This window comes from Schistocerca cancellata, chromosome 2, assembly GCF_023864275.1.
Source record: "Schistocerca cancellata isolate TAMUIC-IGC-003103 chromosome 2, iqSchCanc2.1, whole genome shotgun sequence".
Lineage (NCBI taxonomy): Eukaryota > Metazoa > Arthropoda > Insecta > Orthoptera > Acrididae > Schistocerca > Schistocerca cancellata.
This window is the reverse complement of record NC_064627.1, coordinates 149,450,409-149,477,313: the sequence shown is the minus strand read 5'-3', so window position 1 is coordinate 149,477,313 and position 26,905 is coordinate 149,450,409.

Sequence of the window (26,905 nt, the reverse complement as noted above, 5' to 3'; positions counted from 1 at the left end):
TGATCTTGTAATGTTAATCACTTAAATATGTTAGATAGACAAATGTATTTTCGAAATTTCATTACTCTACATTAATTACTTTTTGGTGTTACGATTTTTTTTACTTCAGTGTATTTTTGCAAACATTTATTGCCTGTACAGTTGACTTACTCTAAGGGAATGACACAGCACTCTTAATCCTCCGTTACTCGCGCGAAAATTCGTGACATCGTCACTCGCGCGGATGACTGGTGTAAGCGGTCTATTTGTACACTTTGAACGGTCTTTATGACTGGTTTTATGAATTTTTATTAAATCTAAATATAATACATTTAATACTCGTACACAGTATAATATATTCTAACGTTTGAAATAGTTTGACCATTCGAAGAACAATATCTTCAGCTGAATTAGTGGCATTACATGGTCCCTCTTGTTGCTTAACGAAGTACGGTTCTAAATTCAAAGTGTAAGCTGTTTTTACATTAACCCATACTTTGCTGGTTTGCTAGGAATATACTGCCTGAACGGGCAGTTTGCTCTAAATGCCAAAAGCTGTTCGTCAACAGTAAGATATTCACTAGGTGAAAAATATTTTTGGCAATTGTTCCTTAATAGTTGAAGTACCTCTCTGATAGTTCTGATAGCAGCCAGCTTGTCAATCTCTCTGCGAACACCTCTCTCACGGATATTGTCAAACCTCAGACATCTCAACAGAACCCTGAATCGGTTTTCACTTATGCATAAATAACTTGATTCAAGTCCGTTTCCCTTTGAGTTATCCCACAGATTCGATATACTCTTCCTAGAACATCTCAAAGATCCACACAGATATAACAAACCAATGAAAGCTCTGATCTCTATCGCATCTGTTTCTTTAGCATCCCTTTCCTTAGAGAAGTTATCATGAACTGCACTGATGGATATATTAGTGCATGTTGCGATAATGCTTATTATGTTTTCATCCAAAAACAAATTCAGAATTTCTGTTTCTGTCTTTTTTTATACGAGCTTGATATTTTGGTCCAGGCAAATACGTAATAAAATTACAAGATCTGCTTCTAATACTGGTAGGATATTTATTTTTCCTCTGTTTAGTTATTTCATCTTTCCCTAAAAAAAAATGCATCCTCTTGAGTTACTTCTTCCTGTGATTCATATTCATTATTTTCTGACACTTCTTGTTCTGTTCCTGAATCACGATCGCTTTCATGAACAGAATTCTCAGTCTCTGAGTCAGCGCTATCACTGTGAGCATCTTCATCACTCAGCTCATTGAACCATTCCAACCATACATTAGGATCTGTACTAAACTCCGTCCGAGGTTTTTTGCCTTTAACATTTCTTCCACAATTTAAAAGTAAAGAGAATACTAGGTAACATGGAAAGCAACTGCAATCAGTTTCAATACGTCTAAATTTACGCACATGAAATATCGATTGAATCTAGGAAAGCAATAAAGTAATACAGACTTACTTTGTTTCAGATTGTGGCAGCAGAGCTCGCGTGGATGACTGGTGTCCTCCAGACTGTAATAATGTTTCATAAACAATGTACCTTTTGTAACTGAAAGACAACAATGATTGGAGCTAAGAGGCTGAGAGTTAACAGAAAGATACTGAAAATGGTGCGAACCGAATCCAGCCCTGTAAGACAAAAATGAGCGGGAAAGTCATGTGGATGACGAGTCTCATCCGCGCGAGCAACAGAGGGTTAACCACGTGTACATAGCAACGCAGCGTCCACGTGATAGTTGTTGCTTATCTGGGCAGTCAGTGTTTCCTGGGACCGGCGAAGGCAGGGCCTGCTCTTGCAAACTGCGCCGTCCGTGTCTGACTAGATGGTAAGAAAGCGGCCAGCCGAGTTTATTCTACTTTGGACCTACGGTCTAACACTATTTCCACTGTTAATTACGTTGGAGCTAAATCTTCGAAATAAGTTTTAGCCTTCAGAGCTCTTTTTTATTTTTTTTATATATCCGCTTATATCACTCGACCATTATACCTGTGATATTATATGGATGTGAAACATTAATATTTAGAAAGAAAGATGAAGAAAAACTGTTCATATTCGAAAGAAAAGCACTAAGAAAAAATTTCGGACCTGTATACGACGAAAATAACATGGAATGGAGAATAAGAAGAAATGAATTATTAAGAGGGCTGTACAAACACCGTAACATCGTTGAAGTGCTCAAGAGGAGAAGGTTGAATTGGGCAGGCCATATAGCAAGTATGACAGAGAATAGACTGCCTAGAATGGCATTCAGCAGAGCAATAGATCTAACGAGAGGAAGAGGGAGACCCAGAATCAGATGGCGGGATAACATTCGGGAGGACACAACTAGGATGAACAGCAACAGCAACTGGACAAACAGCGCATTGGACAGGCAGAAGTGGAAGAGGCTCATAGAGCAGGCGTATGGTCGATAAGGCCCTTTCCACATGTAAAATAGAGTAAAAAGTATAGTAAAGATACTTGCACATGCAATGAATGGCCAGTATATCGGTACGATTGTGGTGTCACCGCCAGACACCACACTTGCTAGGTGGTAGCTTAAATCGGCCGCGGTCCATTAGTACATGTCGGACCCGCGTGTCGCCACTGTCAGTACTTGCAGACCTAGCGCCACCACATGGCAGGTCTAGAAAGACGGACTAGCACTCGCCCCAGTTGTACGGATGACATTGCTAGCGACTAGACGTACGAAGCCTTCCTCTCATTTGCCGAGAGACCGTTAGAATAGCCTTCTGCTAAGTTAATGGCTACGACCTAGCAAGGCGCCATTGGTAACATTGCATGTATCTTAATGAGTCTCACTTGTATCATCAAGATTGCTGTATACCAAAGGATGCATAAAAGTTAAGTGTTCTAGTAGCTACGTTCTTTTCTTTATCGCATTCACTAATTATCCCGTTCCAGAAATCACGCCAGTCGGCGTGTGTGTAGCGTGCCTTTCTATCGGCTACCCGTCACTGTGGACTGGCTGCCTTGACAGTCCACAACAACGATCTACTCCGTGACGTTAGTAGAGGATGTTACGTGGACCACCTTCCCAAGTAGCCTACATATGAGTATATCTAGTTGTTTTTCATGATTGCGATTCTCCAAATAATCTTTATATAACAGCACAAATTTTCAAAGCAGTTTGTATTCAGTTGTTAAATATGTAGGTTTGCAGGTAAAGACGCAGGTGTGAAGCCGGTAGTGTGGGCAGTTAAAACCAAGTTGTGCCGGTTGTCAGCGGTTTTTGCATTCATCGCAAGCGTATATACTTCGGCGCAGTGATTAAAATGGAGAGTAAATTTTAAGTCAAAGAAAAGCAGTATGATGTCCGGGTTAGGAACTTCAAAGTGAAGCTCACATACACTGACATCAGTTTACAAGGAGTGAGTACAAGCTGCCTTGGTACCTTTAGAACTTAAAGACCTACACTGCGACAGGCAGTTGCGTGATAAATTTCATAATAAGTCTCATAGATCTGTATAAAAATTTCCTTCAGCTTAAATTTCCACCACGACATAAGACTGTTGCTACGATTGCGTCAATGTTTGAACCTGCGTACTTGTGACAGTAACTTTCTTCCACGATAAAAAGAAAGAAATATACGCTCAGAAGAACACTAACGGACTTCAGTTTAAGAACTTGTCGTCAATTTAGCATTACTCAGAAACTGGTAGCAGACACTGACGCTTTAGTCAAAGCGAAATAAGTAATACACATTGACATGTTTAGCGGGAGTTTCTGGGCAAGAACGATGAAAAACTGGCTTTTATAAAAATGGTTCAAATGGCTCTAAGCACTATGGGGCTTAAGATCTGAGGACATCAGTCCCCTAGATTTAGAAATTACTTAAACCTAACTAACCTAAGGACATCACACACATCCATGCCCGAGGCAGGATTCGAAGCTGCGACCGTAGCAGCAGCGTGGTTCCGGACTGAAGCGCCTAGAACCGCTCGTCCACAGCGGCCTGCTTGATTTTTATATATAATTTATATTCCTGAAGTATATAAATTATGCCCACAGAAGAACTGTTCGATTGTCAAAGTGTTTTAGAAGCTACGTCATGTTGAATCGAACCGCTCGCCACGCGAATTATAGGCAGCTGTTTATGCACACTCATCCTTCACCAGTCAGGATTTCTGGTATGTTGTTCGTGACAATCTATGGTATAACTGTACCTAAATTTCCCACTACACGAAGTACTTTCGATATTCGACCTATATGATCTCTGTTGATTAGACTATTATGTCACCAGCATAGTCGGCTATTTCGTTAGTATTATTAATGTAAACGTTCCTGTCAGGGTAATGAAAGAAATACGACTTTTGTAAACGCTACGCTAAAACTAACTTCTTTGACAATTCGATCCAAACTTAACCCACACAAGCATAGCAGTTCTGCAGTCAGAAAGCCTGACGAGTACAACGATGTAATTGCTTATTTTATTCTGTTAAAATGCCCAAAATTCTTAGATAATTTCACACAAACGTCAATTTTACAATTTATAGTTCCTCGACTATGGCGGTGGCGTTAGAAGGCCAGTCAGCGAAGATCAAAAAAGGACTAATAATAAGTTCAGTAGCAAATTTATGTGCAGTGGTAGGAGAGAGTGCCATGAACAACATACTAGAAATCCTGTCCGGTAAGGGCTGAGTGTGGGAAGGGGGTTGCGTTTGAAGGTCACTTTTGTACGTTTGTTTTGAATAACTCTAAAACTATGGCCTCTAGCTAAAACGTATCCCAGTACAAAATTTACTACATTAAATGTCCTACAAAAAGTTCCCGTTCATTTTTTCTGTTGGTATAACAGTTCGCCCGTAGCGAGCGAGGAAGTATGAAAAGCTCGAGTGTATTTTTGATGGCCAAATGTAACATTGTGGGTTGCATAAAGTGACATTGATAGGGGCAGCTGAACCTCCCCGTATAGCATCCTTTGCGAATGTGGCCGCTAGTAAATCGGGTAGACGCAACGCTGCATTTCGCAAAGCTGCATGGAACACACTAGATGCGTGCGTCTGCGACATAAATATGAATCAGCAATGGCAGAACACAGCCTCAACTAGAGCATACGTTCGAATTACAGGAAACCTAAAAGCTGTGCCAAGCTAATGGCTTTTTGAGAGCACTGTTAAGGAATCTCTTGAGATAAGGCTTCATGACAATCTCCTCAAAAGGGACGAGGGAGACTAGCTAAGTTCGGCATGGAACATTACACTAGTAACTATACACCGAAACTGCACGCAGCATATGACGCTCCCCGAGTCTGCGTAAGACTGAATGCACAGAGAGTCGAACGTCAGTCTCCCCTATAACCCCCACCATCCCCACCGTTGCCCCTTCTTGGTCGCCCTCCCGTCACTTTTTATCAATATTTATTAGCACGACGCGTTTCGACAGCATGCTCTCATCAGCAGATACTTTACACTTACATGTATAGAACCATAAAATAGAGCTCATCACACTCCGAAAGAGTAATTAAAAATTATTGTATATGTAAGTAAAGCATTTGATGATGGCAGAATGCTGTTGAAACGCCTCGTGCAAATCATTATTGGCACAAAGTGACTGAAGCAGAAAAAAATGTTTTGTAAATACTCTGTTCTACTTTCGTGGGAAATTTCTCTCCAGTGTGTGACACATGGACACAGTCAGGCTCACGAATCCTATTATAATATCGTTTTCTTCGTGTGAGGTATAACAGCAGTATATTTGTTAAAAGAAGGTGTTTGTTGACAAATACTCACTTTATTGCAACTTACACGATTGGCCAATTATCGGCTTACAGGCCATTTTCAAGTTGACACCTACTGCACTTGAAAATAGCCTGAAATGTCAATATTGGCTAATCGTGCATGATGTAATAAAGTGAATACTTGTCAATAAAGCCGAGATACAATGATTTAAAATGTCTTTCAACCTATTACAATACCTAGCAATTACCGGAGAAGGCCACATACATGTGCAAATTATATCTTTGAGTTGTATTCATAGTATCTATGGGTGCCATCTGATAGAGGTTAAAGATATTATTGCAGCGTTCTTACAGTTTTTACCAGCTATACTTCCCTCCATTATCAAACTGCTGCCTCAGGAGGCGTCTCATCAACTGATCCCTTATTTTTCTGAGACAATTTCTTTCTTCCCCATTGTATTCCGACCTCCTCGTAAGTTTTCCGACCTGCACCTTCTCAGCGTTGTTCTGTAATACCACATTTCAAAAGCTTATTGTATGAACTGTTTATCGTCCATGTTCACTTCCGTACAATGCTACACACCAAGTAGACTCGTAATGTATCAGAAATTAAATCATAAAAGGTAACGATATTACTTGTAGCTATTCAACATACTTCTATGTATTAAATGTACAGTGGGTTTTCTTTCCAGAACTCCCACATATCTAATCCAGGAAAAAGAAAGAGCATCATATGCAACAGCATCTCAAAGCATTTAAATTCTCATGTCAGACGTGGCAACTGTTGTCGCCAGTGCACAGCACGATCGCATGAAACGAAAATGGCAACTCCGCAGTTAGCAAGTAGTATGGTTTCCAGAAACAAAATCGCCGGTTACTGCGCAAAAAAAATTATAGTAGGCTGTATGGATGTGGCCGGCCGAGGTGGCCGAGCGGTTCTAGGCGCTACAGTCTGGAAGAGCGCGACCACTACGGTCGCAGGTTCGAATCCTGCCTCGGGCATGGATGTGTGTGATATCCTTAGGTTAGTTAGGCTTAAGTAGTTCTAAGTTCTAGGGGACTAATAACCTTAGAAGTTAAGTCCCATAGTGCTCAGAACCATTTGAAATTTTTTTTGTATGGTTGTGATTCACCTGTTGTGTAAACAATTACGGAATGGTATCATACGTTTCTGGCAACTGGAAGAGTTCCGCAACATTCTGGCACTGCACGTCGTACTGTTTCGGAAGAGACAGTGGAGGACATCATGGAAGCGTTACTCAGAATCCCACGTTAAGGCCGTTCGACAAGCATCTCAGCAACTTAATGTACCACGAGCAGCACTGAATCGTGTAGTGCACCATCGTATTCGTTTGTATGCTTACGAAGTGCAAATTCTGCAACATCCAAAGTCGAACGACAAACTATGCCGACAACACTATCAGCTTCCTGAATACCAGCTTCCTGCAAAGCTTTTTATTCTCGGCTGAGACAACCTTTCATTTATCAGGAACGGTTAATCTGCATAAAGTTCGAATTTTGGGCTCGTAATATCCGCAAGCCATTATTTAAATGTTTGTGATAGCCCTAAACTGAACTTCTGGTGTGGGCTAATGCAGGAAAGGATTGTTGGAGCGTTATTCTTTTCATCAAAACACAGTGAATGGATCAGTGTATCTGGACATGCTGGAGCAGTTTGTATACCCTCAGATATGAGACTTATAACCCAGCATCATCTTTCAACAAGAAGGAGCTCCCCCGCATTGGTCAGTGGCTTTTCAAAAGTTTCCGGATACAAAATTTCCTAGTCGTTGGATCGGATTCGGAGGCCCATTGCTTGAGATCACCGCGCTGGATTTCTTCCTCTGGCGATTTATGCAAAACAATGGCTCAAATGGGTCTAAGCACTGTGGGACTTAACATCTGAGTTCATCAGTCCCCTACACTTAGAACTACTTAAACCTAACTAATCTAAGGACATCACACACATACATTCCCGAGGCAGGATTCGAACCTGTGACGGTAGCTGCCGCGTGGTTCCGGACTGAAGCGCCTAGAACCGCTCGACCACAGCGGGCGGCCCGGCGATTTATGAAGGACAGCATGTACTCGAACGAAATGGATATTCATACCACTGACGCTAGGATATGTTGCGAAGAACATGGGAAAAGCTGGAAACAGACTCGGTATTCTACGTGCTACAAATTGTTCACACTTAGAGGTGCAGTGATGGTTAATAAACAAATTCATTTAAATGCTCTAGCATATGGTGCACTTTCACTATCATATGCATCATTTCCTTCCTGTTCCTTTGAAATGTGGGAGGTTTGTATCTTTGATAGCGTATTGAGTCTGTAGGTAACTATCGGAGTACAAATGCAAAGACCTAGTGTTCAGTGGTATACTATGTTGGTTTACGTTTTGTTTTAGTCACCTGTTACTTCTTTCACATTTGTCAACAATTATGAAAAATACCAGGCTGCATTGCGATCTGTAGTCCACATCAAAATGTGTCAGTTCAGAAGTCAGAGGAAGACAAGGCATACCGGTCACCAGGACAATGCTTCGTTAAGTACTGTAGCCTTCAGACAACTGCTCTTACGGCATATGCAAATGTAATAGTGTAGTGAAAAGTGTGTGAAAGTGTTGGCATATATCAGACGAGGGTCGACACACAAAAGTTGAAAAACAAAGAAAGTAAGCAATGAAACTTGTTTGGTAGATGGAAAAAAGGAGTCTTTCATGACAGCACGAATATCTTCATGTTCGACTGGCGGTACAGAACGCAGTTTTACTCTGGCAGGAAGTTTCACGTTAGCGTACACTCCCGTGAAGTGTGAAAATTCATTCTGGACACAATCTCCTAGCCATGTCTCCTCAATATCCTTTGTTCCGAGAATGCTAATCCCGCAGGATACGCTGTAGAACGCCTGTAAAGATTGGAAGATAGCAGAAGAGATACCGGCTGCAGAACAGCTGTGAGGGTGAGTCGTGAACCGTCATTGCATACCATAGACTTTCAAAGCGAAAAGTAAAGATCCCAAGTTCGAGGCCCAGTCAGGTATACAGTCTATCTGCTAGAAAGTTTCAACTCTTTGATAACTACTTATCAGATGATGTGCCATCGATACTTAGCATGAGAAAGAAAGCCCCCGGCGTAAGCAAAGTCATGTGTGGGTAAGGCGAGTTGAAGGGACCAACGTCAACACTCGTGAGTGTACTATAGTGTAATTTAAACTACATTGCCTGATAGAAACGTGAGACATCCAGAAAATATTTTCAGATGTCAATGTAACATTGTATACGTTCGCAGCACAAGCGGGTATGTAAATGATCAAAGTTTCAATTCTCTGTGGCGGTTAGAATGGCCACCAGAGTACTTTAGAGTTGTTACCGGGCCTGGAAGAGTATATACACTGTGGTGACAAGAGTCATGGGGTAACGATCACATATACAGATGGCGGCAGAATCGTATACACAAGGTATACTCGGGCAGCGTATTGTCTGAGCTGTCATTTGTACTCGGGTGATTCATGTGAAAAGGTTTCTGACGTGATTATGGGCACACGACGGAAAGTATTAGACTTCGATCGAGGAAATGTTGTTTGAGCTAGACGCATGGGACATTCCATTTCGGAAATTCTTAGGGAATTCATTGCTCAGAGGTTCTCAGTGTCAAGAGAGTGCTGCGAATATCAAATTTCAGGCATTACCTCTCACCTCTGACAATGTAATGGTCGAAGACCATCACTTAACGACCGAGAGCAGCGGCGTTTGCGTAGAGTTATCATTGCTAACGGACAAGCAACATTGCAGCGGTGTACCGTAGGTCTCTAGAAGAGCGTAGCGTTCCAAAGGATTGGAAAAGGGCACAGATCATCCCCGTTTTCAAGAAGGGACGTCGAACAGACGTGCAGAACTATAGACCTATATCTCTAACGTCGATCAGTTGTAGAATTTTGGAACACGTATTGTGTTCGAGTATAATGACTTTTCTGGAGACTAGAAATCTACTCTGTAGGAATCAGCATGGGTTTCGAAAAAGACGGTCATGTGAAACCCAGCTCGCGCTATTCGTCCACGAGACTCAGAGAGCCATAGACACGGGTTCACAGGTAGATGCCGTGTTTCTTGACTTCCGCAAGGCGTTCGATACAGTTCCCCACAGTCGTTTAATGAACAAAGTAAGAGCATATGGACTATCAGACCAATTGTGTGATTGGATTGAAGAGTTCCTAGATAACAGGACGCAGCATGTCATTCTCAATGGAGAGAAGTCTTCCGAAGTAAGAGTGATTTCAGGTGTGCCGCAGGGGAGTGTCATAGGACCGTTGCTATTCACAATATACATAAATGACCTGGTGGATGACATCGGAAGTTCACTGAGGCTTTTTGCAGATGATGCTGTGGTGTATCGAGAGGTTGTAACAATGGAAAATTGTACTGAAATGCAGGAGGATCTGCAGCGAATTGACGCACGGTGCAGGGAATGGCAATTGAATCTCAATGTAGACAAGTGTAATGTGCTGCGAATACACAGAAAGATAGATCCTTTATCATTTAGCTACAAAATAGCAGGTCAGCAACTGGAAGCAGTTAATACCATAAATTATCTGGGAGTACGCATTACGAGTGATTTAAAATGGAATGATCATATAATGTTGATCGTCGGTAAAGCAGATGCCAGACTGAGATTCATTGGAAGAATCCTAAGGAAATGCAATCCGAAAACAAAGGAAGTAGGTTACAGTACGCTTGTTCACCCACTACTTGAATACTGCTCAGCAGTGTGGGATCCGTACCAGATAGAGTTGATAGAAGATATAGAGAAGATCCAACGGAGAGCAGCGCGCTTCGTTACAGGATCATTTAGTAATCGCGAAAGCGTTACGGAGATGATAGATAAACTCCAGTGGAAGACTCTGCAGGAGAGACGCTCAGTAGCTCGGTACGGGCTTTTGTCAAAGTTTCGAGAACATACCTTCACCGAAGAGTCGAGCAGTATATTGCTCCCTCCTACGTATATCTCGCGAAGAGACCATGAGGATAAAATCAGAGAGATTAGAGCCCACACAGAGGCATACCGACAATCCTTCTTTCCACGAACAATACGAGACTGGAATAGAAGGGAGAACCGATAGAGGTACTCAAGGTTCTCTCCGCCACACACCGTCAGGTGGCTTGCGGAGTATGGATGTAGATGTAGATGTAGATGTAGATTGCAACCGCAGAAATCAAAGTGGGACGTACGACGAACGCACTAACATACGTGCGGCGAAATTTGGCATTAACGGGCTGTGACAGCTGTTTCCTTCCGGTACTTTGGACTTTTAATCACGTTTTACGCTTTGGATACGAGTAGGAAAAATTTTATAGTTGATGTAATGAAGCATCGACTGTCGCTATCTGGCTGTCACCTCCCGATTCTAAGGGACTTTCAATTACGTTCGACGCTTCGGTCACGATTAGCAAGAGTTTTTATTCGATTGTCTGATTATCCCTAGAACAAGCGAGACGCGTCACATGTGAAGATTTAATAAACCCATCTTGTGCACAGCCAAGACTGTTTTTCTGTATCTGAAGATCCATTACTGTTGCTGTACCAGCGCCACCGCTGTAGTTACGGAGTAAAATGATATAATAAGGTAGGGCATGTACCTATTTCGAGTGAGTCAGAAAGAGATCTGACATTTCGAATGATTATTCACGAAAGGAAGGGGTTCCAGGGAAAGTGCACTATAAGCACCAATATCATTTGAACAGACGAAATGAGGAGGAACTGCAGCGAAAAAATGAAGAGATTCTGGGAGGAGAAGTAAAGACTAACCAGCAAAATAATTGTTTCCCGCGCTCTACGGTAGGCCGAAATAAAAAAAAAGCAAAATCTGTCTACGTTTTTTTCATTAGCGGTTGTACTTCGCCACTTCACATTTCTCTGTCACAACTTCATCGTCAGGAATTAGTTGTCAAATGTGTAAGGACCTTCATCAGACTTTCAGCACACCATAAACGCAAATCAAGTGTTGCTCATTCGTATTGCATGACAGTACAACAAAGTAACTTCTGCATGTTATCAGTGTTATATGAACATAGAATTTTCAGCTGTGTGCAACAAGTTTGAAAGATCATTACGAATTGTACAGCTACATCAGTATTGTGTACACTGTTATAAGAAAATATGCAGTTCTCAATGATGATGATGCAAGTTTTATGGGACATCATAACTGTACGTGTATTTACCTAGTGAAAGTGGAATTTTCTTCATTGTGTCCTCCTCCTCCTCCTCCTCCTCCTCCTTCTTCTTCTTCTTCCTTACTTTTTCCTGCATCTTTAAGTGGTCGGCGTTAATAATATGGTATTCGCAACGTTAGTCACATTTGGTGGCCGGATGCCATTCACGATGCCACTCCATCTGTCTGGGTCTTGCGTAAATCTGTTTTCAAATATGAGAAAGTTTCTAAATACCTGCATAGTTACTGCGTGAGGCGGGATGTGGTTATCAGCCCTACATTCACCTAGTCGGATGTGAGAAACCGCCTAAAAACCACATCCAGGGTGGACAGCTCACCAGCACTCGTGGTTAATCCACGATGCGGATTTGATACGCAGCTGGCAGCGGTGCGTTAATGGGCTCAGTTATTCGAATGGACGGAATTTCTTCATTATTATGCAACATAAATCAGCAAAATTCGCAGACTTTTGTTTTGGGAGCGTTGTCTAATGAAGGACAATTCCCATAAAAATGGAGCTGTGACTTAAAGAAATGTGTTTTGGCGAAGTAAATTCTATTACAAAGATAAGAGATGGATTTCTTTATTACGTTTTTCATTAAGTGTAAAACATCTTCCTCCCGCAAATATGACTAAAAACTCCGAAATTCACCAACAGTGTAGATTATAGAGTCCCTCCTACGCCCCTCTTTCTACTTCATTGCACATCTTAAGGCATTCGGAACAAAGTCACACGAATCGCCTGACGCAACGGTTCACTGGGTATTGCCGGGCAAAGTGGATTTTGCAGCGGAAGTAGTGGAAGCCGAAGATGCCAGGCTGCAGTTCGTGTATTGGTGGCAAAAGCAGTTCACTCGCAAGCTGTCGAGTGTCAGCTACTTTAAACTGAAGCTACAGGGACGGTAACGAAAGATAAATATTTCTTCATTTCTCAGATAGTGGATGTGTACAAAACAGTAACAAAAGCGTTTTGGCAAGTCCACAAATTCAGCAAATGTTGGCCAGACTATCTCGCGCATGGAATATGCGACGTGTGTGTGTGTGGGGGGGGGGGGGGGGGGGGGGGAAGGATGGGGGCGGTGGAGGCGCGTACAGCTGTGGGAAGGCAGGTGTTTAGGTGGAAACCTGCCCAGTGGCAGCTGGGAATCGACAGCGGGCGCTTTCACGCCCGTACAGAGCTGGTCAAGGCCGCCCGGTCAGAGGTTATGGAATGGCCTGTTACGTCACGACAGGTGAAGGGTAGCGGGAGCGGGCGGCGGAAGCGCGCATGCGCTGTGCTGCTGGCGTCCGTCAGTGAACACTGTCCCAAGCATTCGAAACCAACGGAAACAACAAATTAAGTAGCATAACCATATTTTTTCTGGGTCCAAACCAGATCATATATTGAGATTACTTAAAAGTCTTAACAGTTCACTGAAGCATTAAACTTTATTTATTCAGTTTTATTTTTCATTAGACATGATATTTTCTTAAAAAAAATAGTTATGTACAATGTAGGCTGAACAACCAACTCCAATAATTGCTAAAAAAACATTCAGAAACCAAGATCTTCGCTTTGAATGGTTTTTAACAATTGAAACAGATAAACTTTCAATACTTTGCAAATGAAAAATTCATTTCCTAAAATAGATGTATCTAAATCACTTAACTTTTCTGATCATCAGTATAACAAAGCAACTTGTCTTGAAGTATATATTTTTTTCGCACACTGTAAAAGGCACTGATTCAAAATTTGAGCAGCTCCACCTCACATTGATCGAAGTTTGAAAAGTGTAACTCGAACTCCCTCCGTCCGACAGAAATGTCTTACAATTGGAACAAGTTTTTACTCCACTTCTGTTTCAGGTACCCGTCGTTACTGTTACGTAATTAATACTTTTCAAAGAACGTCACATATAATCAAATACAAATGGCGAAATGATGTTACCAGCAACTGCCTCGGTGGATGAAAATTTTGGTCATACCAGTTTTTAACTAGTTTAGATGTGCAGTCTGATGTTTTGAAACTGAGTTCGTGTGCAGCAGAGAGGTATGAAAATGTAGCCGATTTAGCAGCACCCTCCAGGTCCCTAGTCCCATCTATGTATTTACAAAATCTCGTATGTTTGGTACGGCTGAACGATTAATATCGTTTCTATCTTTAGCTGTTTTCACATGGTTTTTAATTTCACCTTATCCTCTATGTGCAACAAAAAAATTCTGCATCACATAATGTGCAAATAAGCACGCTCAGTATTGCTAGTCCTCTTGCAAGGTAACAGTAACCACAGATTTTGTTTTGGTCATTGCTAAACGATGAGACAGAAAAATGAATGGAGACAAAATGATGAAAAACCTCGCCACTCATCAAACTGTCAAACTCCACACAATTTTGCAACCCCGGAGAGCAGTGAAAAAACCACGACTGTCACCCATATGCTTAATCCCCGACGTATGGTAAGCCTAAATATTACGTTTCTGCAAAGACGACATACCGTTTACAGGCTTCATTAAGCCGAATAAGTAGGCAGTTTCTCAAGACTAAATGCAAAAAAAAAAAAAAAAAAAAAAAAATTGTAAACTGACTCAAAGAATTTGATAAAATCCAAATAAATTAGGAGGTTAGATAAAGTGTAGTCTGTCGCCCAGACTTTATAATACACAATCTGAGTCTCGTAAGATATAATTCCCCTTTTATTTCGTCAACAGTTCAAAATAGCGAACCTACATTTTCAGCAAATGGGAGACTCGTAATTTTGTTGTACGTTCAGTATTATTAACTGTTATATCAGCCTAAATTCGGAAGCGAGTACGGGTATGTGTTTTTCTCTAAATTGAACATATTTTGTGTTCAGACATAATGACCTTTCTAGATCCTGAGAAGCTCATCTGCAGAAACCAGCACGGTTTTAGGAAACAGCGGTCATGTGAGACACAGCTGGCCCTCTTTGTGCATGATATACAACAGGCTCTAGATACCGGCTCCCAGGTTGATGCCATATTTCTCGACTTTCGAAAGGCGTTTGACTCAGTTACGCACTGTCGCGTGCTACAAAAAATGCGCGCTTACGGTCTATCCAGTGACATATGCGGTTGGACAGAAAGTTTTCCAACAGACAGGGAGCAGTATGTCGTCCTGAACGGAGTAACTTCAACAGAAACATGAGTAACTTCCGGTGTGCCCCAGGGCAGCGTAATAGGTCCTCTGCTTTTTACGATTTACGTAAACGATCTGGTTGACGGTACTGAGAGCGTCCTTGACTGTTTGCCGATGATACTGTAGTCTACAGGAAAGTAGTTTCACACGAAAGTTGTGAACAAATCAATGAGGATTTGCAGAAAATAAATGCATGGTGTAATGACTGGCAGGTATCTCTCAATATTAGTAAGTGTAACCTACTGCGTATAACAAGGCGAAAATCCCCATTAATGTATGAGTACAAAATAAATGATCAGTCTTTGGAAGCGGTAACGTCAGTCAAGTATCTGGGTGTGACTATTCGAAATGATCTCAAACGGAATGATCAGATTACACAAGTAACTGGTAAGGCGAAATCTAGACTGCGGTTTATTGGTAGAATCCTGAAGCAATGCAGTACTTCAACAAAGGAAATATCTTACAATACGTTAGTTCGTCCAGTCTCACAGTATTGTTCGTCTGTGTGGGACTCTTACCAGTTGGGTCTGATTCAAGAAGTTGAGAAGGTCCAAAGAAGAGCGGCAAGATTCGTTCAAATGGTTCAAATGGCTCTGAGCACTATGGGACTTGACTACTGAGGTCATCGGTCCCCTAGAACTTAGAACTACTTAAACATAACTAAGCTAAAGACATCACACACATCCATGCCCGAGGCAGGATTCGAACCTGCGACCGTAGCAGTCGCGCGGTTCCAGACTATAGCGCCTACAACCGATCGGCCACACTGGCCGGCGGCAAGATTCGTGACTGGTACATATAGCCATAGCGAGAGCGTTACAAGTCTCATAGAAAGTTTGAAGTGGGACACACTTGCAGATGACGCGCTAAACAGAAAGGGCTGCTCACTAAATTCCGAAATACAATCTTCACCGAGGATGTAGAGCATATAAACTCCTGGAAATGGAAAAAAGAACACATTGACACCGGTGTGTCAGACCCACCATACTTGCTCCGGACACTGCGAGAGGGCTGTACAAGCAATGATCACACGCACGGCACAGCGGACACACCAGGAACCGCGGTGTTGGCCGTCGAATGGCGCTAGCTGCGCAGCATTTGTGCACCGCCGCCGTCAGTGTCAGCCAGTTTGCTGTGGCATACGGAGCTCCATCGCAGTCTTTAACACTGGTAGCATGGCGCGACAGCGTGGACGTGAACCGTATGTGCAGTTGACGGACTTTGAGCGAGGGCGTATAGTGGGCATGCGGGATGCCGGGTGGACGTACCGCCGAATTGCTCAACACGTGGGGCGTGAGGTCTCCACAGTACATCGATGTTGTCGCCAGTGGTCGGCGGAAGGTGCACGTGCCCGTCGACCTGGGACCGGACCGCAGCGACGCACGGATGCACGCCAAGACCGTAGGATCCTACGCAGTGCCGTAGGGGACCGCACCGCCACTTCCCAGCAAATTAGGGACACTGTTGCTCCTGGGGTATCGGCGAGGACCATTCGCAACCGTCTCCATGAAGCTGGGCTACGGTCCCGCACACCGTTAGGCCGTCTTCCGCTCACGCCCCAACATCGTGCAGCCCGCCTCCAGTGGTGTCGCGACAGGCGTGAATGGAGGGACGAATGGAGACGTGTCGTCTTCAGCGATGAGAGTCGCTTCTGCCTTGGTGCCAATGATGGTCGTATGCGTGTTTGGCGCCGTGTAGGTGAGCGCCACAATCAGGACTGCATACGACCGAGGCACACAGGGCCAAACCCGGCATCATGGTGTGGGGGCGATCTCCTACACTGGCCGTACACCACTGGTGATCGTCGAGGGGACACTGAATAGTGCACGGTACATCCAAACTGTCATCGAACCCATCGTTCTACCATTCCTAGACCGGCAAGGGAACTTGCTGTTCCAACAGGACAATGCACGTCCGCATGTATTCCGTGCCACCCAACGTGCTCTAGAAGGTGTAAGTCAACTACCCTGGCCAGCAAGATCTCCGGATCTGTCCCCCATTGAGCATGTTTGGGACTGGATGAAGCGTCGTCTCACGCGGTCTGCACGTCCAGCACGAACGCTGGTCCAACTGAGGCGCCAGGTGGAAATGGCGTGGCAAGCCGTTCCACAGGACTACATCCGGCATCTCTACGATCGTCTCCATGGGAGAATAGCAGCCTGCATTGCTGCGAAAGGTGGATATACACTGCATTAGTGCCGACATTGTGCATGCTCTGTTGCCTGTGTCTATGTGCCTGTGGTTCTGTCAGTGTGATCATGTGATGTATCTGACCCCAGGAATGTGTCAATAAAGTTTCCCCTTCCTGGGACAATGAATTCACGGTGTTCTTATTTCAATTTCCAGGAGTGTATTATTACCGCCAACTTTCAAATCGCCTAATGATCATAATTCAAAGATAAGGGAAATTAGAGCTCGTACTGAGGCGCTCAGGTAGTCTTTCTTCCCCTCCAGCGATCCATGAGTGGATCATAGGGGGGGGGGGGGGAGGAAATATGACTTTGGCGCGAATTGTGCCCTCTGCCACACACCGCTTGGTGGCTAGCGGAGTATATATGTAGATGTAGCATTTTCAACTGCATAAGAAACCTCTTTAAAAGAGTTCAACATTTTTGCAGTACAAACCGACAAATGTGCTAAACTTGGAAGGCAAGGCGGCCGGATCAGCTTTTGATAAGCAAATAGCGCAAAGTGGTGCTTTCAGGCTAGACTTGCAGATAGGCGCCGACCATACCGCTAACGCATACCTTTTCTTTTCCTTTTGTCATGTTTTCTGACTCGTCTGATGCGATCTAACGCGAATTCTTTTCCTTCATCTCAGAATAACGTTAACACTCTACGTAATACGTTATTTCCTGATTACAGTCTAGTCTCTGTCTTCTCCTACAGTTTTTACCCTCTACTGCTCCCTCTAGTACCATGGAGAGTGATTCGGTAATGTTTAACACATGTCCTATCATCTTTATCTTCCTTCTTGTCATTTTGTTCCACATGATGTTCTCCTCGCCGTTTCTGTCGAAATCTCATCATATCTTATGTTGTCGGGTCATCTAGTCTTCAACAACCTCCTATAGCACCAGATCTCAAAGGCTTAGATTCTCTTCTTTTCGTGTTTTCCTAGAGCCCACGTTTCACTTCCATACAATTCTCGAATTAAGTCTGACATTTGATACTACCAGACTTCTTTTGGCCAGGAATGCTCTCTCTGCCTCTGCTAGTCTGCTTTTCATGTCATAACTGTTTCATCCGTAGTATGTTGTTTTGCTTCCAATGTAGTAGAGTTCCTTCACTTCGTTTACTTTGTGGTCCACAAATTCTAATTTAATTTTACCGTTTTTCTCATTCCTGCTACTCCTAATTACTTTGGTACTTCTTAAGTTTACTCTCAATCGACAGCGAGTGCTCATTTGATTGTTCATACCATTGAGCAGGTCCTGCCATTCTTGTACACTTTCCGTGAGGACAGCAATATCATCAGCTAATCTTATCATTGATATACTTTGACTCTGCATTTTAATCCCTCTCCTGAACGTTTCTTTTATTTCCGTCATAACTTCTCCGATGTATAGATCGACCAGTAGGAGCAAAAGACTACATCCCTTTGCTTTATGACCTGAGAACTTCGTCTTTGTTTCTTTTTTTTTTTTCATTCAGGACGTTCTCCGCAGATTAGGCGGCGAATGGAACACATGGAAAATGTTGACAAGAAGAAGGTGCAGGATGATAGGACATCTATTAGGGTAAAACCTGATGTAGGGTGCAAGTTCTGCTAAGAGATGACAGGTTGTTACACGAGAGGAATTCGTGGCGGGGTGCATCAGACCATTCAGAGAACTGATTGCTAAAAAAACAAAAAAAAAGTCTCTTGGTTCCTGTACATATGTACTTTGCCCGTCTTTTCCTATAGCTTTCATATGTTTTCCGGAGGAATTCAAATATCTTGCACTATTTTACCATGTCGAGTCCTTTTACTAGGCCGAGAAATCCTACGACCGAGTTATGATTTTTCCGAGTCTTGTTTCTATTGCCAAATGCGACGTCAGAACTGACTTTCTGGTGCCTTTACCTTTCCTGAAGTCAAATTGATCGTCATCTAACAGCTTCGCAGTTTCCTTACACTTACTAAGTTTGAAGAATCAGATGAGGATCTGATTTTGTCCATTATAAATTGTTTTTTTGAAAGATTGCGACTGTGAAAACGATGAATTTGTTTATACATAAATTTTATGGTATCACTCACGATTTTCTTTTATTCATATTTCACATGACACGTTCCGGGAAATGATTCCCATTTTCAAGTGTGTTTTCTCTTTGTACTATGCCATTTTTACGTAACAGTTTCGATGTGTGAGGTTCTGTTCTGTTTTGTTGACTTTACTGCAACGTATAAAAGAACGCGCAATTATCGATCTATATCTCATTAGTGTCGAAATTTTCTTCCAAATTTCGCCCCTAACTACATATAAAAATCGGTAACTAACTAAAAATTGCGCGTTTTTTATATATTTCAGTAACAAACCAGATCTCAAACACCGAAAACGTTAAGTAAAAATGGCATAGTACTAAGAGAAAACAGACTTGAAAATGGGAACCATTTTCCGAAAAGCGTCGTGAAAAACATGAACAAAAGAAAACAGTGTCTGGTAGCAGAAAAGTTATGTGCAAACAAACTGACCGTGTGAGGAGTCCAGGGATATACCACGACCCCCACGTATTGCTCCCGTAGGAACCTCTAAACAATGTAAGAGTACAGGGCTATTACAAATGATTGAAGCGATTTCATAAAACAATTGAACTGTCCGTGATTTTTTTGTGATCTTAGGAAGTTACTACGTTTTTCGCTCAGCTCCTACCTACAGATTGATGCTCCTTCTGAAAGACGTTAGATCTTTCATACATGATGGAGTGGAGTGCCTACTACTAAACTGTTAAGCCAGTGTTTCGACACATTAAAAATATTATCGAAGACAGTGAAGAACTGCCTGATTCTTCGGAAGCCATAGGAACCAGAAGAGCTCCTCAAAAGCAGTGCAAAGGCGCTGCTGGAGTAGAAACCCTTAGTCCAATAGAGGATACATTTTTTAATTTATTCCAAATGATATAAAACAAGCAAAAAATTGAACTTGTTTCTCCCTTTTCTTTGCTTCACTAGTCTTTAGTTAGATACGACTGTTGCGCCTTTAAAAAAGTAATTCCAGGCAACTATTAGCACCGAATTATCAGGCAACAGCAACAAAGATTACAATGAGTCACTCAATTTAACAAGACGTTCGTACTGAAAGATTTGTGCATGACAACTAATAATAAAGGAAAACCCTCACACAAACATTGTCTTACCCTGATCTCAATTTCAGTAAGGTCAAATTAAGAAACGTGCAAGCAATCATTTTACAACCAGGGACAAATTTACTTCTATGAACCTTTCTGGTTACTATACATTAAACAAATCGGCATAAAACAAGTTGCAGCTGAACAGCCAATCCTGACTCCCACCACTGAGTGTTAATCAAAAACAATAAATCCCTTTCCAATTCTACAAATTGTCATCTTATGTACTCCGGCTTCAGGCCACGAGTGGCCTACCGGGACCATCCGACCGCCGTGTCATCCTCAGTGGAGGATGCGGATAGGAGCAGCGTGGGGTCAGCACACTGCTCTCCCGGTCGTTATGATCGTATTCTTAGACGAAACCGCTACTATTCGGTCCAATAGCTCGTCAATTGGCATCATGAGGCTGATTGCACCCCATATGTACAAACTTAAATTATTGATACTACTGGCAAAAACAATACCTTTAAAAGAAAAAAAAAAAAAAGAAAGACAGTCAAGACTCACAGGTTCATTGTGCGTGGTCGGGTACGACAGCACAAACCGCTTAGCCAACATTGTCATACAAACGGACACTGCGCCATAGGCAAGACTTTGTAGACTACGAACAGCTAAATCTATAACACAAGAAAACACTATCAGCATACAGAACTTGTTTCACCAACTAAACCTTGCTACACCAGCCAGCAGGAAATTTACAAGCAAGGGCACTGATGGTTAAATTACCTTCACAGTTGTAGCTAGTGCTCATATTTCAAATTATTTTTCAAAAGGGACAGAGAATCATGAACCTTAGACATGCCTCCGAATACAAATTTTGCATCTGTAACATTCAAATACACAATTCTCATACCAGCATCTTTATATATGGCTTACACAACCATCAGAAATAATAATCCACCAATCAGTTTTGAACTCTGCTTAAACAGCATTTCTTTAACATGTTAACTGGACAGTCCCACAGTAACAAATAGCAAAAAAAAAATTCTTTTGCAACTCTCAACAGAGATCTCCCAGATAAAAGACGTGACTTTAGCACAACCAGAAAGCTCGGTTGAATTCCATTACTCTCATCGCTCAGAACAGCAGAGCACAATCAGAATCAAAAAACGAGCTCGAACGAGGCACCAAATCAGTAGTACTACTAATACTGGACACAAGGGCATTAATGCTTTAACAGCGTAAAGCATGAGCCCATTGGATAGTCAGATGTGGAGCAGTGGTTTTTTTTCTTTATTGTTATTTTGAAACTTCATACAAGGTAGGCCGGCAGCGGCAAAATTACGCCGCTCTTCGGCCACAGACAATACATTCAATACGAGTGGAGACATCGAAAAACGAAACAACACGGTGGATAGACAACAGTAGACACACCAATTTAAAATACGTGAAGTCGTTCACAGGTTCAGTGTCCAAATAAAAACTTTCAGCACTCGGACACTAACAGAGACGACAGAAATGGCACACGTGAACGAAGGAGCACAAATGACGAAACACTGAATCACTAACACGATGGCACACACAAAACACTGGTGACGATATCCGGCGCGTGAATATTCACTGTACGTGTACGAGACTGGGGACATGCCAGAGGGGAAAAGGTGGGGGTGGAGGGAGGGAGGAGAGAGAGAAGGGAGAGAGTGCCCTTGGGAAAAAACGCAGGGTGTGGTAGGGGAGGATCAAAGTTGGTAGGAGGGGTAGATGGGGGGGATGAGGGCATCATCAGGGAGGGGGAGTTGGAGGAAGCCACCTTGGGCGAGGGTATGGGTGGAGCAGTGGATGTGGCTCGCCGCTTAATATCAATTCGAGCAGCGCAGCAAACCTGCAACTCCGCCTCTTCCCCGACTGTCTACGGTGGTCGCAAGCAAACATCGACAGCCCTCTGCAGCAGCCAAGTCTGCTTCACACCCCAGCCATACACCAGTTCCGCTGTCAGGAAGACGTCACGCCACATTGCCCCACAGAGCTGTACTACCACGCCTTGCCACTCACCGCCCAATGCGTCCCTCACGAGCCGCCGCGCCCTCTCATTAAGCCGGCGATAAGTAACCGCAACAGTTGCCAGCAATCTTCTACACTCTCTCAGATAAACCAGCGCGACAGTCACGGCTCACTGTGCTAGAACAAGTCAACAATGCTCGAAAGTATTTAAAGATTCTTGGAGTCAGCTTCAGAATGTGTATTACAAGGATGATAAACCTACATCTTCATAATTTCCGAAGGGCACATGTGACGAGATGGGCGTTGCCGTGGAAAAAATTCGGAAGAAATGAAATGTTGCCTACACAGAAGGCTGCAAATGAGACGCTGATTTTGCACCAGGAATTAAGAAAATCAGTGTTAGAGAGCATCGACAGGTTTTTGCAAGAAATCGAGACACGTTACGAATCCATGGACGTATATCAGATCGTCCTGCTGTTTTAGGGGCCAGCAGTCTGATTAAAATCTCAGAAACTGAACTTTCCTCGATTGTAAAAACTTTGCTTGACATTTGTGATGAGATTTCTGAAGACGATAATCTTGCACGCGTAAGAAGATTTCTGTAAACTAGCAACGTTCTAAAAGAAGCGTCTTTTGCTTGGACATCTTTTAGATTCTTACAGTTCGTGGATGGGTACGAATTTTCCAACGTTCTAAAAGAAGTGTCTTTTGCTTGGACATCTTTTGGATTCTTACAGTTCGTGGATGGATACGAATTTTCTAAATCTGTTATCAACCTCACTTTGGTGTTAAGATGTTCCTTAACTTTCTGTGTTTTGGTACCTTCCTGTAAGTTATTAAAACTCAAACTACACTCCTGGAAATTGAAATAAGAACACCGTGAATTCATTGTCCCAGGAAGGGGAAACTTTATTGACATATTCCTGGGGTCAGATACGTCACATGATCACACTGACAGAACCACAGGCACATAGACACAGGCAACAGAGCATGCACAATGTCGGCACTAGTACAGTGTATATCCACCTTTCGCAGCAATGCAGGCTGCTATTCTCCCATGGAGACGATCGTAGAGATGCTGGATGTAGTCCTGTGGAACGGCTTGCCATGCCATTTCCACCTGGCGCCTCAGTTGGACCAGCGTTCGTGCTGGACGTGCAGACCGCGTGAGGCGACGCTTCATCCAGTCCCAAACAGATCCGGAGATCTTGCTGGCCAGGGTAGTTGACTTACACCTTGCAGAGCACGTTGGGTGGCACGGGATACATGCGGACGTGCATTGTCCTGTTGGAACAGCAAGTTCCCTTGCCGGTCTAGGAATGGTAGAACGATGGGTTCGATGACGGTTTGGATGTACCGTGCACTATTCAGTGTCCCCTCGACGATCACCAGTGGTGTACGGCCAGTGTAAGAGATCGCTCCCCACACCATGATGGCGGGTGTTGGCCCTGTGTGCCTCGGTCGTATGCAGTCCTGATTGTGGCGCTCACCTGCACGGCGCCAAACACGCATACGACCATCATTGGCACCAAGGCAGAAGCGACTCTCATCGCTGAAGACGACACGTCTCCATTCGTCCCTCCATTCACGCCTGTCGCGACACCACTGGAGGCGGGCTGCACGATGTTGGGGGGTGAGCGGAAGACGGCCTAACGGTGTGCGGGACCGTAGCCCAGCTTCATGGAGATGGTTGCGAATGGTCCTCGCCGATACCCCAGGAGCAACAGTGTCCCTAATTTGATGGGAAGTGGCGGTGCGGTCCCCTACGGCACTGCGTAGGATCCTACGGTCTTGGCGTGCATCCGTGCGTCGCTGCGGTCCGGCCCCAGGTCGACGGGCACGTGCACCATCCGCCGACCACTGGCGACAACATCGATGTACTGTGGAGACCTCACGCCCCACGTGTTGAGCAATTCGGCGGTACGTCCACTCGGCCTCCCGCATGCCCACTATACGCCCTCGCTCAAAGTCCGTCAACTGCACATACGGTTCACGTCCACGCTGTCGCTGCATGCTACCAGTGTTAAAGACTGCGATGGAGCTCCGTATGCCACGGCAAACTGGCTGACACTGACGGCGGTGGTGCACAAATGCTGCGCAGCTAGCGCCATTCGACGGCCAACACCGCGGTTCCTGGTGTGTCCGCTGTGCCGTGCGTGTGATCATTGCTTGTACAGCCCTCTCGCAGTGTCCGGAGCAAGTATGGTGGGTCTGACACACCGGTGTCAATGTGTTCTTTTTTCCATTTCCAGGAGTGTAATTAAGAACTATCGTAGATTCACTATGAGTCAGCTACGACTATCTAATATGGCAGTATTGTCGATAGAAAATAATGTAGTTAATGATACCGCATTAATGACCCAATTTCAAAATCTTCAGCAGAAAAAGTTCGAAGGAAGAGATTGTAAGCTACATATTAAAGTCACCTGTCACTACGAAGAGCTTTGGTTATTTGTAGTGCTTCATTAATAATAAGTTACACTAGCTTATTTATGAAAAAGCGTTATTCTTACTTGTTTCGAATCATAAAAACTGTTTTATTACACAAGGTGTACAACTTTCCTTACGCCGTTTTTTCCCCAACATTTGAGGCTTTAATGAAAGAAATTGGTTACACATGTATCATTTAAAGTATTTTCCATCGCTGGCCACTACTTTCTCCCATCTTTCGGGCAGTGTACGAAGCTCGCGTCGAAAAAATTGTTCATCATTTGCAGCTATCCACGAATCGATCCAATTTGTGACTTCTTCGTGAGATCGGAAGTGTTGGTCAGCCAAGCCAGGCGTCGTTGATAGTCAGAGGGAGCAATGTCTGGAGAAAACGGCGGGTGGGGTAAGACGCCATTTTAGCGTTTCGAAGTTCGTTTTGACCTCTTTTGCAACGTGGTGTCGAGCGTTGTCGTGCGGCAAAATCACTTTATCGTGCCTCTCGCTGTATCGCCCCCGTTTGTCTTTTAATCCTCTGCTCAGACGCCTTAATTGCGTTCGATAAAGAGCATCTGTGATTGTTTCACTTGGTTGTAACACCTCATAGTACACGACGCCGAGCTGGTCCCACCAAGTGCAGAGCATGATCTTGGAGCCGTGAATATTCGGTTTGACCGTCGACGTGGAAGCATGGCCGCGATATCCCCATGATTTTTTGCTTTTAGGGTTATCGTAATGAATCCATTTTTCGTCCCCAGCTACAATGCGATGCAGAAATTCCTTCCATTTTTGTCTCTGAAGCTACTGTCCGCAAACACACAAACGCCGTTCAACGTCTCTTGGTTTCAGCTCACACGTGACCCAAGTTCCTTCTTTCTGAATGACGCCCTTAGCCTTGAGACGTTTTAAAACGGCTTGCAGTGTCACTCCCATTAATCGTGCCAATTCTTCTTGAGGTTGACGCTATTCTTCACTCAGCAATGTCTATAGTTCAGCATCTTCGAAAACATTCTCTCTTCCCCCGCTATGCCGGTCTACGACTGTTCTTGATCGTTGAAACCACTCACGACACGTTCTTTCACTAATAACATACTTACCATACGTACTTGAGAGCATTCGATGAGACTCAGCCGCGATTTTATTCATATCGAAACAAAAAGTAACACCTCCCGCAAATGACGAGAATTAGGCTCGTAAACTATTTTCAATCAAGAACAATTTTATGATGTAGACACAAATCGACGAATGTTCGAATGAGGTTATGTTGACCGAGGTCCAAGCTAACTGCCTGACGTCTGCGATCTGTCTCTTTCGACCGCTACTTACCTTTGTCGCCACCGATTGGCAAACGGCGGAAGCAAAGTTGTACGCCTTATAATTAGCGTTACACTTTACTTACTTAAGCACTTAAATAAAAAATTGCTTCCCCTCAAAAATTATTCAATATTAAAATTCCCGCACCGGGTGCCAAATTACCTAGCTACGTCACTGGCGCGAATGGACTGGGATGCAGTTCTCCGTGGTTTGGAGATTGTGGGTGTAGAAGTGGATGTAGACATAGAAGTAACTGGCAGGCTTCGTATTTCCTTTCCGTGATTCTGCAGAAATACTGAAACATCTAACTAACATAAGGACATCAGATACATCCATGGCCGAAGCTGAATTCGAACCTGCGACCGTAGCGGTTGCGCGGTTCAGGACTGAAGCGCCTAGAACCGCTCGGCCACACGAGCCGACTGTTCGAAGCGTCATCGAACCCGAGGATGGGATGACGTCGCAGGGCGCCACGCTTTTGTACCATTACAGAGGAAGGTGGTAGGCATCTTTGAGCCAAATTTCAAACTTAGGATTGGCAATGGGTGAGAATTACGGTGTTTCGAAAAAGCGATCTTTTAAATTCTGTTGCGCTGTGTACCCAGTGCTTACCTCCTGCAAGACAGCAAGCTGCAAACCTGCAGCACACGTGCGTCGTTTGGGTAGCGAAGAATCAGGCGTCGCCTGCCGAAACAGGTACATGCCCCTGTAAGTCAAACAGCGATCCACGCTTGCCATGCATGTTGGTGAATGATCCGGACAGCAACAGCAGCAACAGGCAGATTCGTTGTCCACAAAGTCCGAGGCAGCCGCCACGAGAGGTACCAAGTTCGCTGCCATCTGAACGCACTACCGTTCCCGCCAACAGCTCGC